Below are 16,715 nucleotides of genomic sequence, written 5' to 3'. Positions count from 1 at the left end.
GACTCTAAATGAAATTGTGCAACCGTAAGATCATGGTGGTGGTGATGGAAGAGGAGGAAATGTGGGGAGAGTGGGGGAAGATTCTTGAAATGGGCCAGGGACTATGCTAGAGAAAATTTTGCTGACATTTTTACTTGCGATTATGGTTTTGACCTCCATTCAGCTACCTTTAACTGAGCATTTCCCCACTAATTGGGGTGGGGAAATTTGGATCTGTTTCATCATTGCTATCAAGAGCCATTTGTTTATTGCCTGCTATATAAAATTACAAAGAGATACAAAGCACAGCCTTTGAACCTCAGGATATGTTGATTATTGGAAATTGAGAGGTTTTTGTTACTTTATTGGTGTAACAGGGTGGGGACAGCCTTCCATGAAATATTATTTTTTGGCAACAGCTTTGTTAAGATATAATTCACATACCATTCAAATCACACTTAAAGAATATAATTAAATGGATTTTAGTGTGTTCACAGAGTTGGGCAAACATCACCACAATCAATTTTAAAACATTTTTATCACCCCAAAAAGAAATCCTAAACTGTTTATTAGTCATCTCTCATTCCTCCCATTTCCCCCAACTCTAGACATCACTATTCCGTTGACATTTGAAATCCAAAAATACAGCATGGTGGAGGGCCAGACTAGGCCAATGAACCAGGAGTTAGAAGTTTCAGGAAGATTCTAAATTTTGGTATTGCTTCTTAGAAATTACTTAATTTCTTTGAACCACATTTTCTTCATCTGCAAATTTGAGATAATGACACTCACGTCACAGGTAGTTATTATTAATGTGGTGGTTGTGAGAATTAACTAAGATAATATATATGAAAGTACCAGCACTGGGCATGTTACATAGTAGGTTCAGAAAGTTATTTTCTTCATCCTTTCGTCTCTCTTCAGGATGGGCCCCGAGTTGAATTGCTGAAGAATGACTGATTTCTCTCTTCCCTTGATGTGAAGACTGAGTCTTTTGTAGGTGCCACCTCAGTGTTCCCTCCCAGAAATCCCCTTTTGGAGGTAGGTAAAGCCCATTACTGTTGCTGGTGACACCTCAACTCAGTTGTTAACCTGATGATACAAAACAAAGGGTCTGGTTTCTATTTTCTTAGTAAATAAAAAAAAAAGCCGTGTCACCCACTTTATTTAGATAATAGGAAGTCAGCCAAAACTCTCAAAATTTCCACCATTTGGGTGGTTTTCAGAGGGATACAGAGTCCATGGAACCAAAGTGGTCAGTAAGGGTGATGGATGGAGAACAAAAACTATGACTCTTTCAGCACCCCCCTGTGAACATCCATGCAGTGTAATGAAAAAGAGACGAGGGCCGCTGGGCTCCGAAAATCAATCCCATTGGCTTTTGACTCTGGAAAAGCCCACAGCAGTTCCAAGACTATTCTTTGAAAATCTCAGAGAGATCTGGCTTGTCTTTATTCTCATCCTTTAGGAGTAGGGAGTTAAGGAGTGTTTCTTTCTGAGTGTGGTGGATGGTGAAATTGAAATGTAGGGCAATTTCTGTGGTCTGAGAACCTGAAGTCTTTGAAGGAGAACGTTTATGATGACCTTCTCATGATTCTAAACCCTCTGCTCCTGCTTCTGCCAGAATCAGGACGCTCCTGAGAGCTTTTGGCTCTCCCTATGTCTCTCCTGACTTCTGCCAACATCAGCTCCAGGTTATTCAACTAAGAACAATTTAGTCAAAAATAAGAAATCAACATAGCTATTTGGTAAAAGAAAAAAAAACGTAAAATGAATGTTCTTCAGACATTATTCCTTGATAATTTTGGCCCAGGATTGTGGCTTATTTGCACCCTTTATTCATCTTTTAAAGATTTTGCTCATTTAAAAGTTAACTTTTCAATTTTTTCCCTATATATTTATAATTATATTTCAAATTCATTTCCAGCCCATTATTCCTATTCTTTGGTGTTTGTTGGAAGTGGAAAGTTGGGATAATAGGATTTAGTTGAAACATCCGAAATATCTAACAATTCTTAGTGTTATGAAATAAACACACAGTTCCAAATGCTATGTGTGGTGTAACCCTATATTTATAAAATAACAATAATGTATAGAGAAGGTTTTGGACAACTATACACCAAAGTCTGAATAGTGTTTGGTTAGGTAGAATTATTTTGCTTATTGGTATTTTTTTAATCCATTCAACAAAATTTTAAGCTCCTACTAAATGTTAGCCATATTCTCTATGTTAGAGATATAGCAATAAAGAAAAAGACGAGAAAAATTTGCCTTCATGAAGATGCATACTAGTGGGGAGAGGGAATAGATAAAAGAACTAAGTAAAATATGTCATAGGTTAGACAGTAAAAAGTACTGCAGAGAAAAATGAAGGAGGGAAGGGGGATAGAGTGTTGGGGAAGGGTTCCAATTTTAAAATAGATCATCAGGAGAGGTCTCACTGTCAAGGTAATTTTTAAGTAAAGACCTAAAGGAGATGAGGGCATGAGCCAGGTGGACATCTGGAGAAAACTCATGTTGGAACAAGGAATAACAAGTACAAAAGGGCTTCCAAGGGAACACGGCTTGTATGTGTGTGCGTGTGTGTATGTGTGTATCTGTATGTCTGTGGATATATGGTATGAGATAAAGAGAGTAGGCAGGAGTGAATCCAAGTTTTTGTTTTGGGCAACTGGAATGATACAACTGCATCAACTGAGATGTGGAGGTCTGCAGGAAGGTGGAGTTTGGGAGGCCAGATCAAGAGCTCAATTTTGGACCTTTTAAGTTTGATGTGCTTATTAGTCACTCAAGATTCTTCTCTAATGAGAACGCATTGTTTCTGAAATTTGGCAAAAAACAATAAATGACATTATAAAAGACATCCTATTGCAGGACTAGGTTGTTCCAACAAACCTTCTATTGTTGGCCTAAATTGTTCAGTTGACTACATTTCTTTGGCCACATTGTTTTCAGTCAAACCATCTGGACCTGGTGTACATAGGGGGCAATTCTGGGTAACCACAAAGCACACTTGTTCCTAGGACCACCCTGCTTAGAGGAAAGTTGAAAGCATACTCAACATTGCTTTGCTGTCTTGGCTTTCAGGGTCATTGACTCAACTGCCTTCCTAGATGCTTGTTTTAACCCTCTGATCCCATAAGCCCTCCAGACTTCCTGGACTTTTGACTCTTCCATCAGCATCTCTGATTTTAGATATTCACCTGAAGTTTCAAGGCTCTGGAGCAGCTGGACCCATAGTTCTTCCTGTCCCCTGATGGTCCCTGTCTAGTCACCCCCATCCTAGAACCAACATGCTCTAATAAATCAATTCACACTACATTTCTTGAACACCTATTTTGTACAAAGCACTGTACTAAGCGTTTTTGGGACGATAAAGAATTTGAGATGTTGCTCTACAGTCCCGGAGGTTCCAGTGCTGTGGGGGCTGTAAGTATACACCATGACATGGTGATGACAAGCATTTACTAGTGTGGAGAGGAATCTAGGGCTCTGATTTTTGTAGTAATGACCTACTTAGTCCCACCAGCTCTGCTCCAGCATTTTATAAATTTTTCTCAGAGGCCTTTTTTGTCCTTTTCAAAATTTAGCCTTTCTTCTTTTTTTAAATTCTGATTATAAAGTAATGGATATTCATTGTAGAAAACATGGGAAAAACAGAAAAACATGAAGAAAAAAACCTACTGATGATCTTATCATTCGGAGATAGAATGTTACTGTTAATATTTGAGTGTATTTCTTCTCATTCTTTAAAAAAAGTTTTACTGTTGGCATTTTCCCACATCATTAATATTCTTTGGAAGGATTTTTTTTCTGAGCTGAATGGAATTGATGCCTCACCATTTGTTTACTGGTCCGCGGATGTTGAATCTTTTCGTGTTTTCATAGCTAAGTTCCTCCTCGCTTATACATAGGCCTGATGTTGAGGCTGTCCTAGGATACCTGAGAGTAGAATCTCATGCAAATGGGGGTGTGCCCAGGTGGAGTGCACTTGGGTGAGAGAGGTGCAGCCACTTGAGGCATGAATAGCAGGCACTTAATTAATCCATGCCCCTCCCAAGCATGCACACGCACGAACATAACAGAGCTCACTGCTGAAAAGTCAAAGGGGGCCTTTGTTCTATATTTAAAAAGCTGCTTATCATTGCTAGACCAAAGAACTCTGAAATCATATGATTTTAATATAGTACATCTTTTTATGATAAACATTGGTAGTTATTGTCAGGAGTCCATAAAGTAGAAATGACACAGGACCTTTCTTTCAAAGAGTAGAGAATGATCAAAGCAAGGTGCAAGAAAGTGGCATCATGGCTCCCCTATTAATGTAGATGTGTGTCCCTACTTCAGTGAGATTCCTCCAGGAGAGTGAGCTTATGAAGCGAGAAAAGAAATAGAAAAAAAATTGGAAAGACGATATTGTATCATTGTAGAATTTGAAAACCAATAATGCTTTCAAGGCTGGTATGTGGAACTTGCCCTTCTCTTTTGGCTATTCTAGCCACAGATGAGTGTTTCTGTGCCAATTAGAACATTCTTGAGGTGTTTTCCTTTTCTTCACGTGATGTTGGTTGCGATCCCATGCTTACTATTATTTATAAATTAATTTCTGGCATTTGTAGTAAATTCTAGAAAACCCAATAAAACCACAAGTGTGCAGTTAAATCCTACTTTTTTTTCTATTTGTTTTTTATTTTGAGGTTAACCTTTTTGTTTTTCCTGTGGGAAAGACAAGACAGTTAAAAAAAATGTTTCTAGCAATGGATGGGTGGTTTATAGAGCACATTTCTAGCTTCCATTATTCTTTAGTCTTTTCATTGCTATGAATGTGTTCTCCCATTTGCTTAAGGCTATTTGACCACCTTCCTTGATAGAAATAGTAAAGAAATTAATCATGAGGATCTAGGTTGATGAAAAGGTGTTGATAGACTATCTTTTTCTTGTGACAAGAAATGCCGAAGCTGATAATCAATACTTCTTTAAATATACCAAAGCCAGGAAGCCAAGTAACAAGTAACACCAGTAAAATGGTCATGTATAAAAGGTGAATTTGCATGACATGAAGTTGTCAGAGATTCATCCCTTTTTAAAGTGTACTTTCAGCCTTTCCCAAGAAGGGCTTTCTCAGGAATTTTGGAGGAAGTAGTGGTGAATGGTGTAGAACAGCATCTCCCCTAGTGAGTTCTACAGAATGTGAAAGAGTGGAGTGGACATCTGTTATTTGCACCTACCCTGAAGCATTTCTTTCTGCTGGTAGCAATACCATGATTTGCCTTTGAGGAACCATCCGTCCCCACGGTTGGTCCACATGATTTTGGTGTGACTGAGTCCAGAGGTGGACACATGGCCCAGGACTGTATATTCCATCTCACTTGTCTCAGGAATCAGTGCAGGGATGACTGTGTGACCAAGAAAGTCCAGTGAGATTCATCCTGGGCTCTTTTGGAACAATTGAGAAGGAGAAGCTCCTTTTTCATTGGGGTTGCTGAAAAGAGAGGATATAAGCTTAGTGTTGATGGTTGTCTTTCTGCCTTGTGGAAAGAGCTTGCTTGAATGAAGCCAACACAAAGGAATGTTGAGCCCAGAAATGGAGACAGTGAGTCACCAGGACGTTGTGTGAGATTCTGAGTTCCGCCAGGTCTAAAACCAGCTTATCCCTGGACTTAAATAAATGAATTTTTCTGTTTTATTCAGTTTATGTTGGGCTTCTCTCACTTGCCACCCAAATAGTTTTGGCTAATTGAAAAAGTGTTATGTGAAGACTGATCTGTCATCAAACACATGTGGGAACCCTGGGCATGTTAGTTTGGGTTCTCCTAGAACGAGACCTTGCAGTAAGATTTGTATGCAAGTAGTTTATTTGGGAGGCAGAGAGTGGGGAAGTAAGACAGTGAAGGGAAGGCATCTAATAAATGGTACCTTTCAAGCCAGCAACCACTGTGGGTGATTAGAGCTTAATCCCACAGAAGAGCTATGGGAGACGGTATAAAGCACATACCTCAGAGTCATCCCAACCAAGCAGCAAGGGAGCTGGGATAGTTACACCACAGCTGCCATCAGTTATTGGCTGAGGGCTGCTCTTGGGGTGTGTGTTAGTTTCCTGGTACATCAGCCTGCTCTGCAAGCAGGTGGAAGAGCCTTCTGAGGCACGACAGAGAGAGAGATCAGACAAGGAGGTGCAGATACTGCCAGTTTGAAGTCAGAGGACTCAAGGGATATGGGCTAAACAAAGCAAAGGTTTGTTTACTTCAGGACTTCTTAGAGTCTTTAATATGCTAATATAGATACTGAATATCCAAAAGTGAGGTTACGGTATGCTGTGTTTCCAAATTTATTTTACCATAGAACCTTTTCTTTGTGGATGATCTTTGGAATTTGCAGTCTATAGCACATGCTTTGGGAAATACTATCTCAGAATATCCTAGATTTAAGGCATAACCTAGGTATAAAAACATGCAGGACTCAATAGCATCCACCTCAAAAATTTGAAAGAATCAATGGGTAAAATTGTCAGACCTTTGACCAATGTTATGGACTGAATGTTTATGTCCCCCTGAAATTCGTGTGTTGAAATCCTAATCCTCTATGTGATTGTATTAGCAGGTGGGGGTCTTTGCGAGGTGATCAGGCTATGGCAGTGGAGTCTTCATGAATGGAATTAATGCCCTTATAAGAAGAGACTTGAGGGACTGGCCCAGTGGTGCAGCAGTTAAGTGTGTATGTTCTGCTTTGGTGGCCTGGGGTTCGCCAGTTCGGATCCTGGGTGTGGACATGGCACCACTTGGCAATCCATGCTATGGTAGGTATCCCACATATAAAGCAGAGGAAGATGGGCATGGATGTTAGCTCAGGGCCAGTCTTCCTCAGCAAAAAAAAAAAAAAAAAGAAAAAAAAGAGGAGGATTGGCAGCAGATGTTAGTTCAGGGCTGATCTTCCTCAAAAAAAGAGAAGAGACTTGAGAGAACTTGCCTCTTCCTTTCTCTCCTCTCTGCCATCTGAGGACACAAGGAAAGACAGCCATCTGTAAGCCGGGAAGCAGGCTTTTACTAGACTCCAGATCTGCTGGTGCCTGATCTTGGACTTTCAGCCTCCAGAGCTGTGAGGAATAAATTTGAGTTGTTTATAAGCCACCCAGTATACAATATTTTTGTTATAGCAGCCCAAACTAAGACAGCCAACAAGTATAATTGTTATTTTTTTTTAAATTTAGCAAATGACTACTGTAGATGATTCTACAGTTTCATCATCCTTTGATGTTGAGGCAACGACGACCTAGAAAGTTTCACTCACTTACTTAAGGCTGTTAGCTAGTTTGTGCAGAGTCAGGAGTAGAGTTTAAACTCGGGTTTTTGTTCTATCTGTGGATCAAGCATTTTAAATTAAACTCAAGGCTATGTTGGAACCACATTCTGTCAGGTAGTTGCCTAAGTGTGCCACCAATCTTCTCCAGTCCGTCTTCTTTGTCATTATTTGCTTTAACAGGTAGCAGAACCTGGGGTTGTTTTTTAGGTCAATTTTGCAAATAAAGGTCTTGGGCATTATGTACCATTTCCCTGGGGCTGGCTGGCAGGCAGCCTTCATTGTCTCTAGACTTGGGATTTGTTTGGCTTTGTCAAGAAGTCTGTGTTTCCTCACACTTGCGTTTCTGGATCAGAGTCATAAATGCACCCAAGCTCATCGATACCAATGAGTCAGAGAGACTAGTTAGGTCAAGAACTGCTGTCATGGAGCAGCTTGTGGATGATTCCTTGTGTTATCGAGCATGATTGCAAATAGTAGTTTTAATGTGTAGCCATATCTATTATACAGTTATAGGTATTTTCAAGGTCTTGGCCCAACAGGCGCATACCTACACAAAGGCTTAGCATCCTGACTTCTGATTGCCCAGGATGTTTTGCCCAAATAAGTGGGTTTTTGTGTCCAGGTACATGGGCTTGCTTCTCAGACTAAGGAGACAATGGGGAGGTATTTCTGCAGAAGGTAAAGAGCAGGGAATTATTATTTTTTCCTAGGTGATAAATAGCAATGAACAGCGTTTTCTGCTGGCTGTTCCTGACCATCAACCTTTTAATGCTCTCAACTTTGTGTTTTCTTACATATTGATGCTCACAAATGTGAGATGTAAGTTGCTGGAGGTCTATATGGTAAAGACAGCAGTAAAAGATCTTCCAATGATTGGTAATATCATTGCTAGGCATGGCCTCTCCTATCCATTTCTACTCATCCTCCAAGACAAAGGAAAAGATATGTATAGTTCATTAGGTAACTGAGTTATGGAAACAGTTTCATTTTTATTCAAACAGTAATACAGATTTAGAGGCTTGTTTTTATTAAAATTTCTGGGTGGATATGTCTACAATGTATCTTTATTATGATTGATTTATATGCACTGTCTATAAATACCAAATATTTAACCAGCCATCTCTATCTCTTATTTCTGGGATTTCAAAATTTAGTAGTAGGTTTTAAATGATATTATCTACACAAATATAGGAAAACTGTCTTAAACATGCCTCTTTATTATGCAGCTCTCGCTATATAATATTTGACATGGGTCAAATTATATACACTGAAATATAACTCCATAGGATAAAATCTTAATGCAATGTGTCAAGCTCATAAATGGTTAGTTCTATCATACAATATTAGTATTTCAGTGGAATGGTTATTACCATCAGAAATACCTTTCAAATTTTGGTAATCATTCATCTGGACCCAGGATGGTGCTCATCTTCTGATGGATACCAAAGTACAAGAGGGAGACATGGTCTCTACTTTCTAGAAGTCATGTATTTGTGATATGTAGAAGATAGTAAATCCCACATGTCATCAGGCGCTAGATTGTGTGATATAGACTGTGAGAGAAATACATATTCACAATAAGGAAGAGCCATTGTGGGATGAGGAGGTTGGAAAAAACTTCCTGGAGGAGTGGAGGGAGACTTTGTCCAGGATTTCATACTTCTGGGCCTTGAAATTTATTGTTGAGTTTGCTATTCACTCAATGCTTGTGGATCCTCCAGTCCAATTTATATGTTCCCAGAGGTGAACACAATGGAGCTGATTCTCCTGCAAACATTCTCTTCTCTCCACCCAAGGAAGGACTATTTCAATATGACTGTCCAGATAGTATTTTGTATTATCTATCTTTTCATTTCGTGTTACTTTTGGGTTGACTCTTCTAAAGAGTATGAAGACATACTTCAAATTTAATTCTTTGGTTCCGTCCACTCCTTGAAATGAAAGGACATTCTATGGGTGCTTTTTAAAACAGAGTAGAGTGATGTGGTAGAGTGATGAGACTGGAAGTCAGGAGATCTAGATTTGAGTCCTGACCACTGCATTTCCAGAGAGATGTTGATCAAGTAACCTAACTTCTCTTAGCATCAATTTCCTCATCTCTAAATGGAAAAATATGACATATTCTGCCTACCTCCTATGTTGTTGTAAGGATCAAATGAGATAATGCAAGTAAAAATATTTTTATAACTTGTAGTACCTGATACAAATATTAGATATTATTAATGCAAACTTAAACGAATATATAGTTTTCCTTATCTGTTAAATGGAGACAGGAATTATATCTACCTCATTAGATTATTCTGAGTAAATGGAATAAAACACATAAAGTCTTCTAGAATAGTTTGTGGCAAATAGTAGGTACTCAATAAATCTAGAGATTACAAGGATAAAACTTATGAGAGAAAAAAATTCTTTCATCTTAAAGCCAAAAAAAAAAAGTTTTTGCTTACAATGTTTTCTCTAGTCAACAGTTGCTTTTACCATCAAATGTTAAAAATGTCCTCTTTGAGTGAGGTTGATCATTCACAAAACAGTAATTTCCTCTTTCAATCAGTGCTGCTCAGATTGAGAGGGCGAACTGGTCATGTGGTTCTGCCTAGATGGGGCCAGTTGGGAGTGGGAATCAATTATATTAGAGATTCTCAAAGTGTGGTCCGAGGTCTGGTCTCCTCTATTATTCATGCTGTAATATGACAGCATCCATACTTTAGTTTCTGGCATAAATTAATAATTTGATATTGAATTAATAATTATCCTATTGAATACAAACCAGACATCAGCTCATTGGTGTCTCATTGAAAGTGGTGAATTTCCCCCAGGCACTCTGGGGAGGTGTTTTGGGGATGAAGTGGATGGACTTGGACCATCAGTGGTGAATGCCTCAATAAAGTGATCCTTGGATCAAAGAGTCATTGCAATCCTTGGATTAGTCCTCCTTTGACTGTGGCTTTCTGTGAAGCAGCCAACCCAAAAGAAATTCTGTGGGTCCACATTAGAGAAAGCTACTCAAGCTCAAACAGGGAGAGGCGGGTTTCCAGAGGCCTGTATATTTTATACTTGTGTATTGTTCTCAGACCTTAGGTATCCATGGATATATTTTTTGGGAGCAGAGCAGAAAATTCCTAAATCAGTGTATCTGGAAGGGTGAAAGATCCTGGAAGGTGTATAATTTTTTTCAAACTGAAGATATTTTTTCCAGAAGAATTCATTACAACGAAGAGTATCCAGCTCTTCAGCCTTTATCTCCTCAAGGGTCATGTTTTTAGTCTGTTAAAGAAAAAATATTCGATGACGCTTGTTAAAGATGGAAAGGCAGACTTTATTTAGGACCATTGTGATAGGTATAGGGACCACTGCAATGGAATGTTATAGTGAGGGAGAGAGATTGGCTCAATGCTGAATACAGCGTGGTCAAGTGGGAATTTATAGTCAAAGAGCAGGGCGTGGGTCAGTGGGTGGAAAATTACTAGCAGGAAACGTCAGAGATAAGGGAGGTTCTGGCTAAACTGACCTAACAGGATTCTTGCTGAAGACAGGCCAGGATGATCAGACATCACCTGGGGGATGGTGGAGGATCAGGAACCGGATCAGATATTGAGGATGATCAGATATTGCAAGTGAAGGTTCTGGTTAAACTGACTTAGCAGAGTTCTTGCTAAAACCAGGTTTTGTAAGGGAGTGCACTTATGGGCCTAGGAGAAGGTTCAGAAGCCTGATTAAAGTTCGGTCAAGCTAAGAATCTTTGTGAAATCTCAGAAACTGAAACCCAAAGAGGAAGCAGTTAGAAAAGACTCGAGTCTGGTCAGGTGCAGTCTGCCGTAGCTGTGAGTCAGAACAGGCCTTTGTAGAGTGAGTGCACAGTTATCAGGCCTCTGTGTTTTGGGTTGTGGCAGATACTGCTCACTATACTCTTACTTTGTCACATGTACACCATTAGTGGGCATGTGACTGAGTTCTGGCCACTAGCTTGTGGGTTGAAGTATTGTTGCTACTTTCAGGCCTGGCTCCCAGACGTCCCTGGACTCCATGTTCCTTCTTCTCTGTGCCCTGGCCCAGAAGTGAAGCCCAGGGAACTACGTCAGCTATGGACTGCAGGTGGCAGAGGCCCAGATAGAAGGACCCTGCATTTCTGAATCGTTAGTTAGAGGAGAGCTGCTTGAATTTTATGTGAGACAAATCTTTACTGTTTTAAGGCTCTGAGAGTTTGGTGGTGTTTATTGCTATGGTTAGCCCGCCTGTTGAATATGCAGGAGAAGGCGGCCATTGTTATCCAGAGCATCTTCTTCCTTCCTAAAGAGAAATGAGTATCTAGACTCAATTGAACAGTGTGTTCTAGAACTGACAGTCAAGGGCTTGTAGCAAAAATGTCAGGCGAGCACTGGAGTCTCCTGGAGCAAGGCTGTTAACATGTGAGTGGTTTTACAGGAGAAGCATCCTGTATAAACCCACACAACCTATTTGGATAAACACAGGAGAAGACCAGGCCTACAAATAAGTGAATTCCAATGGCTCACTAAGTGTACTTTTAGGAGTATTTCCCCAGCTTCTTTTACAAGTTTCCCAGGGTACTTAAAAATCCTCATTATTAGAATCCTTAACCAGAGGGTTTGAATACTATTTCAGGGGGTTCCTGTAAAAATACTTGTGGGTTACCTGGGAGAGGTACCAGATTAACCAACTCATACCCACTAAGAGCATCTAGCTTCTCAGATTCTGAGCAGAGCACCTCATATTAAAGGGATGACACACTGGTCAGATGGATTTTTGTGAGGGCAGAGCAGGTGAGGAGAGATGGAAATGTTTAGAATGAGGGGTGCTTATCATGGTAAAGAAGATCTGATTGTGAGACTACAGTTCAGGGACCCCTAAGTGCCTGGGCGTATTGCAAAAAGAGGAAGGAGGGCTCGGTAAATAGGATGGTGGGGAGTGAGATTGGGAAGGAGGTATGCAGACAAACTGCCTCCATCATGAAGTTTGGCTTGTTAAAAAGCAAACGTTCAGAATCCTTTTCGTGAAAGATCTTTTGGGCTTTATTCCAGAGTAGAGGTGAAGCACTAACCTTTTTGTTACTTACTAGCAAGGAAGAGTTCTATTTTTTTCTTTATAAATGGGATAAGTAAGTTACAGTTTTCTCTTCTCGTAAATTGATCATACCTTTTCCTGAAGGAATTCAGAGATATTTAAAATTGTTTTGAGGAAGGCCTAGAACTAACTGATGACATTGGCTGGCCAATCTCAGCTCCGTCAAAAAACGGTGGATCAGAAAAAACGATCACGTAAAAACATTTTCCCCATATAATCTTTATGTTGTTGCCAAATATTCCTGCTCATCATTCACCTCTTCCCCGGGCTCCTCCAACTCTGGCAGCTTTAGAAGTTCAAAGTCAAGTTTCAGCTGCTGGAAAACCTCTGCCTCAGCTAAAGGCAAAAGAAAGAAGGTGCAAAAGAAGAGAAGTAACAGTCTATTCCCTTAACATAGAACTGCTGATTTCAGGCACATATGTTGGTTGTGAGCCAGTTTGTGACCGGTTTTGTAGTTTTGAGTTCTGTGGTAACGTGTGTGTATCTGGCAGGCTTGCCTAATTATTGAATTACCTTCTATTCTTACATTAGCCTCTCCAAGAAACCTTTTGTTAGGTGTCTACAGACTGTGAGCTCCTTGAAGACAGAGCCGTCTTCAACTATTCTGTTGCCCTGACAACAGTGCTTACACATGACAGGCAGTGAGTAAATGTTTATTTAGTAAGCCAATCAGTTATGAATCCTCACCTTTTATTTTTTTTTTTCACCCTAAGAGAGCCAGGCAACCACCTTCACTAAATGCTATTTCCCTACAAACATTTTTCTGAAAGGCGAGGTCAATGGAGCTGAGAGGTGAGCTTGATTGTAACACCTTCCTCCCGACTTGGTTTTCCTTGATTTCCTTGGGTTTGACTTGATTTTCCTTGATTCCCACCAGCTGCCCTCTGGTGTCTTTGAGGGCTTTGGCATGGGTGAGTGTTTATTTTTCTGGCTGATAAACATATTCCTTTTGCGTCTGCCGTGGAAAAGACCCCACGTAATCTTTAGTGTACAAGGAATCATTCAGTTGTATGGAACTCACTTAAATTTCCTCTGGATTTTCTAAACCCAGCATCCTCAGCTTCTGTCATGACTCTGTCCTCACTTCCTTCTCTGTGGGCCCTTCCTTATCCATGTTTCTCGAGGCGGGCTAGAGATCAGATCGCATGTTGCCAGCTGTAAGTAAAAAGAAACCCAGTGAAAAGTGGTGTAAACAATCTGGACATTTTCATGATGTCAAATTGAAGATAGAGCAGTTGCAGAGTTTGTTCATTTGGGGGCTCAACCAAGTGAAATCCCTAGGTCATTTTCATCTTTCTGCTCTGCCATCCTCAGCATATTTACTTTTGTTCTTGGACTGACATCTTTTCATGATTGCCAAAGGCTGCAGCAGTTCCAGCCATCACCGCACCAGCCATGAGAGTGGAAAAATGAGCTTCTATCTTCTTGCACATTTGATTTTAGGAGCAAGAAAACCCTCCTCAGAAATCCCTCTACAGATCTCCCCTTAATCTTATTGGTATGAACTGGGTCACATGCCCACTGTTAAACCAATCACTGGAAGAGAATTAGAATTACCATGATTAGTTTAGATTAACTAAGGTTTACTCTTGGGAATGGGGAGGGGCCCTGTCTTCTTTAAAGCATAAAATTAGAGTTATGACCCTGAGGAAGAAGGGAGAAAAGGGCTGTCACAAGAAGTGAAGGAGACATGATTCCAGGCTCCCTAAGAAAGCTTTGACTTCAAGAATGGAGGTGGTGACTCAGCCAGAGGGTTGTCTGGGCAGCTCCCAGGGGGACCCGCATGCCTTATCCCACCATCACAACTTTTCTCCTTTGGTCCCAGTGACGTTGTGCAAACTTGTTGGGGCAATGACTCATCTCACCAGCGGACATGAGCTCCCACTCTGAGCCTCAGGATTCTGTAGAGGGCAGTTATAAGATTTTTTTGGGGGGGCCAAAACTTTATTAAATATTCAGAAAAGAAGCATAAATTCTAAAATAGGAAATGAAAGAGTCTTGCTCTTCCCCTATGCCAATCCTGTTCCTAAGAGGTGCCACTGATAAAATCTTACTGTTTATCCTTCTAGACTTTATGCTGGCAGGTTTTAAAAAAATACATAATAGGCACATGTTTAAGGGAGGAAGTGACATCTTTGTAAATAAAGCTACAGCCAGGCCCTTCTGAGTGATATTTCTTTGGATTCTCTAATCCCACACTGTGAGAGCCACCCAGGGCCAGCCTAGACCTTGGCGATGCCCAGAACCAGACCAGAAGGCGTCTCTCTTGGACATGGTATAGTGGCTATTCCACTTCAGAGCACCAGACAATGATCAATTTTTCCAGGACATTACACCTACTTTTTTATAAAACATATTAGTGTTGTTATAAATCAATGAACATGGTTCATAATAGCAATAATGCCCTTGAAATCTGTTAATCCTGCCATCAGAGAATGGTATGCCAGAGCATTTGCTGCCCTTGGCTTCACCTTGGGCTATTAACTAACAAATCAGTTATTAGCTGGTGGTAATGACCAATTTTCAAGAGATGATTGCTTAAATATTGCCCACCTTGAAAAGAGAATTATTACTCAACCGAGAACTGCACCCTTATTTTCGACTCAGTAGAGCTAATGATCTTATCTCTCTCCGCAGTGTCTCCCTCCCCCAGCGGCCCCCACCTGACCCCCCCCCCGCCTCCTCTGCTCTCCTCCGGGCTGTGAGGTGTGCGGAGATCACATGGTTACATAACTGCTTCCTTCTCGGCCTCAGTGACTTGAGTCCAGGAAAAGTTCCATATTTAATATTTATTCACCAAGCAGTGGTGGATGAAGACAGATGGTAATGAAATCAGTCTTGCTGAAAGTGACCACAATGATAATAGATTCTTTATGATGTCCAGGAATTCTGGACTCTTAGTCTCTGCTTAAATGCATGTTGGCGCCAACTCTGTCGTCTTAAGCTTTAGTATTCTTGTCATCCTCCTGACCTCTCCTTAGACCAGAGCAGGCAGGCTGTGCTAAAGGCATCAATCTGTCTTTCTCCTCATATAAATGCTTTAAACACCTATAGCCGCAAATGACTCACCAGCTGAAATTTTTCCAAACAGGAAAAACGAGAAGATAAAATAAAGGAGGTCCTTCAGAGCTGGTGGAATGGCTGGCACTCGTGTCCAGGCTGGTTTTGCTTGGGTTGCCTATTGCCTATAACTGGTTCTTCTGAATACCCTGGTTAGCCAGCTGTGCTTGTTGGGAGTTTCAGAATTCCTCCAGGGGCTGGCCCCATGGCCGAGTCATTAAGTTTGCGTGCTCCACTGCAGCGGCCCAGCGTTTCGCTGGTTCGGATCCTGGGCCTGGACATGGCCCCACTTGTCAGGCCATGCTGAGGTGGCATCCCATGTGCCACAACTAGAAAGATCCACAACTAAAATATACAACTATGTACTGGGGGGATTTGGGGAGAAAAAGCAGAAAAAAAAAAAAAGAATTCCTCCAAACTGGGAGAGAGGGTGGGGCAAGGGGGAAAGAAGGGAGAAAAGGAGATATGTAAAACGAAGCCAAATTGGCAAAGAATCAGTGCTCCTGTCAAATGAGTAAACTCAGATTGCTGATTGCACTGGAGATAGCAACATCCTGGGTCAGGCAGAGCTTTTTTAAGCAATCTGGCAGCCCTTTTTAGTAATAAGAGGTAAATCATTCTGACGTCCCTTGCTATTCAAAGCATTAATCATGTTGAATTCTTTTGTTATTCTGGTGTCTGGATCAAGTGTAAGTCTATAGGAATTCCATTGTAATCTAGTATTAATTAATCTCTGTTTTATGGTGCCAAAAACCTTTCTCTGCATTTGTTTGCTTGTACATCAGTTATTAGCTTTATTAGTACCTCTAACTCCAGCTGTGAAACAGTTGCTCGTCTCTCTCTCTCTCATTCTCGTTTTCATTTCAGTCTTGGAGATTGTCCTTTTCCTTGGGTGGGAACTAGGGCGGCTCACAGTTAAGGAGGACTTCGTTACACCGAAGCGTTTTGAGAGGTGGGAGGTGGGGATGATGAGAGGGCTGGTTGCAATCTCCTTGAGGAGCCAGAAAAACTGGAGTTCAAACTCCAGCTCTGGCACTTACTAGCTGTGTCACTAGCAAATTAAGTAACCTATTTCCTTTTCCATAAAATGGACATTAAAATAGTCCCTGTTTCCCAGGATTGTTGTGAATCTTAAACAACAAGCAGTTCTCCAGCGATGACAAAGTCTTCCCAGGGAGGGGATAAATTCCCTGTCCCATGACGGGGTCGTCCTCAGTCAGTGACACTGCAGGAGTCTTTCTTCAACACGTAGGATACTGGGGTAGATCATTGCCAGTGTCACTTCCAACTTGAAG

General features: G+C 40.8%; 1 long non-coding RNA gene across 4 annotated transcripts in view; it reads left to right on the top strand.

Moving 5' to 3' along the window:
• The window catches only part of LOC138917444 (uncharacterized), a 427,142-nt gene that overhangs the window by 70,888 nt on the left and 339,539 nt on the right, over positions 1-16,715 (top strand). For all 4 annotated transcript variants that reach the window (XR_011425475.1, XR_011425474.1, XR_011425476.1 and 1 more), the window contains exon 3: positions 904-1,020. This is a non-coding gene — a long non-coding RNA (uncharacterized lncRNA). The remainder of the gene's footprint in view (positions 1-903; positions 1,021-16,715) is intronic.

Source organism: Equus caballus, chromosome 14 (genome assembly GCF_041296265.1).
Source record: "Equus caballus isolate H_3958 breed thoroughbred chromosome 14, TB-T2T, whole genome shotgun sequence".
In the NCBI taxonomy this organism is placed as follows: Eukaryota; Metazoa; Chordata; class Mammalia; order Perissodactyla; family Equidae; genus Equus; species Equus caballus.
The sequence above is the reverse complement of the archived record's forward strand: the minus strand, read 5'-3'. Positions and strand labels throughout refer to the sequence as shown.